General features: G+C 35.1%; 1 long non-coding RNA gene across 1 annotated transcript; it reads left to right on the top strand.

The window, feature by feature from the left end:
* Window positions 1-244: 244 nt before the first annotated feature.
* LOC147475366 (uncharacterized) lies at window positions 245-954 on the top strand. The gene is made up of 3 exons (XR_015207376.1): window positions 245-303; window positions 478-569; window positions 786-954. It is a non-coding gene; the product is annotated as an uncharacterized LOC147475366 (long non-coding RNA).
* Window positions 955-2,386: the final 1,432 nt, after the last annotated feature.

The raw sequence follows: 2,386 nt of genomic DNA, 5'->3' as shown, positions 1-2,386 counted from the left end.
GATAATTTTTTTAATTGACAACTTTCATTATACTTTTTTTTTTTTTTTTCGTGGATTTTGTATCGAGATTGATTATGTAAATGAAGGGAAAAATGCCGTGATTCCATTCGGGGGATTTTTGCAATATAAAGTGGGTCTGTGTACCGGTATGTAAGTAGTCAATTTATTGGATCTAATAACTCAATAGTGGAAAATTTGTTAAAGGGAATATCACAAAAGGCATCCTTTTTCTGGTGTTTCTCTTGTAGGGGGTCTTTTGGGATTATACTGCCATAAAGGTTTTAACCTTGGAGTATGTTCCAGGTTTCTTTCTCAAAACTATATACCTGTTTGTTAGTGTTGTTGTTGTGTGCTTGTTGCAACACATGTACAACATGATTATAAAAATTAAGTTTCAATGGTTTTTCCATTGTTTGTGTTGATTTTGAACTTTTTGCTGGCGCTAACAATATTCCTTATTGGCAAATCTTCTAACAGGCATCAAGATTAACAATTTGGAAATTATTGATGCAAGGGGATACAACCGTTCTCTCATTTCTTCACGCGTTATTGAAGCTTACTTGATTCAGGTAAAATGGACTTCCTTATTTCAGTAAAATTGAGCTGTTTGTTAGCATATGGTATAATAACAACCTTGAACAGATAAACTGACTACAGTTTAGAATATTAATAGTCTAAAGAAGTCATCCATAAGCTTTAATGCTTAACTACTTTTTCTCATGATTACCTTGTTTACCAGGCATGCAATTTTTGTTTATTGACATTTCACATGTGTACTATTTTAGATATTGCGAACTGGATTCTTTCATGCTGATCCACATCCTGGAAATCTTGATATCGACCTTGATGGGGAACTAATTTACTATGACTTTGGTATGATGGGAGAGATCAAATCATTCACTAAGAAGAGGTTGCTTGACATATTCTATGCCTTGTATGATAAAGATGCAAAAAAGGTTGGTAGCTCCCCCACCCACACACACACACGCACACTCGCATTTTTGCGTGTCTTATTCATTTTTCATGGGCAACGTTCAATGTGTCTAGTACAACTTCTGAACATGGGTAATACCCACCTATATCTGACAGAATCAAGGTACATAACTCAGGATTAAGTTTTACTCATGTGAACCTTCCCTTATTTTTCATGAGTCTCAACAGCTGTCCGCCACTTCCTTTTGTGTTAATGGAAAAAGTTTGGTAGCTTTTCCAAGTACAACATGAAATCGGTTTTGTACTAGAGAAGGAAGTTTAACAATTTTCTGAAGATTCCATGAAGATTTGGTTTATCCGACACGTACACGTCATGGATATCCGACTTTTCTATGTTATATAGATCTATATGTAACTATTGAGGGTCAAGATATTATACATAATGTGAATATTCCAAAGAAAAGTTTTATTTTAGTTAAAATGATCAATATGTAGAATCGGAAACAAGTGATTGCTGAGATTCGCTACCGAAGCATCCACCTTGAATTTTAAGGAGAAGGTTCGAAAACATATTTATTCCGACTCGAGGGAGAAATGCACTGAGTACCGCCGTGTACCATGCACCGAATATATATATGGTAATGTTCATCTCTTACCAAAAACAAGTCATTTGTGGATATTATCGGGAGTTCCGTGAGCCGATATATAGTCCCTTTTACGCTCCACAAGGATCAAGATCAAATAAATATTTATTCACTTTCTACTTGAACGAAAATATATTTATAATCTTTCGGTGACTAATGATCAAATGAGACACAAATTATTTCGGGTCGGATCCTTCGGTAAAAAGGGGTGCTCTTGATTATTCAGACCTGATCGAAGCATATGTAATGATCATTGTAATTTCATATATCCCGCCATTCTCGATGATAATTCTTATTTATTGGCAAAGAGGCTAAGAAATAGATTCATCATTCCATTACAATCTAATCAAGAACAAGAAAAAGAAGCAATACCCGCTTCGGGCATCTCGATTGAAATACCCATAAATGGTCTTTTTCGTATAAATAGTATTCTTGCTTATTTCGACGATCCCCAATACGTAAGAAAGAGTTCGAATTACTAAATATGGGACTTTAGAGGTGCATTCAATCGTCAAAAAAGAGGATTTTATTGAGTATCGAAGAACAAAAGAATTTAGGCTAAAATCCCAAATGAAAATAGATCAACTTTTTTTCATTCCCGAGGAAGTGCATATCTTACCCGGATCTTCTTCCATAATTTTACGGAACAATAGTATCATTGGAGTAGATACACGGATTACTTTCAATACAAGAAGTCGAGTAGGTGGATTGGTCCGAGTGGATAAAAAAAAAAAAGGTTGAACTAAAAATATTTTTCTCGGGATCCATTTTCCCGAGAGAGACAGATAAGATATCCCGGCACGGGCATC

Source organism: Coptis chinensis, chromosome 9 (assembly GCF_015680905.1).
Source record: "Coptis chinensis isolate HL-2020 chromosome 9, ASM1568090v1, whole genome shotgun sequence".
NCBI classification, from domain to species: Eukaryota; Viridiplantae; Streptophyta; class Magnoliopsida; order Ranunculales; family Ranunculaceae; genus Coptis; species Coptis chinensis.
This window is presented reverse-complemented; position numbering and strand designations above follow the sequence as displayed.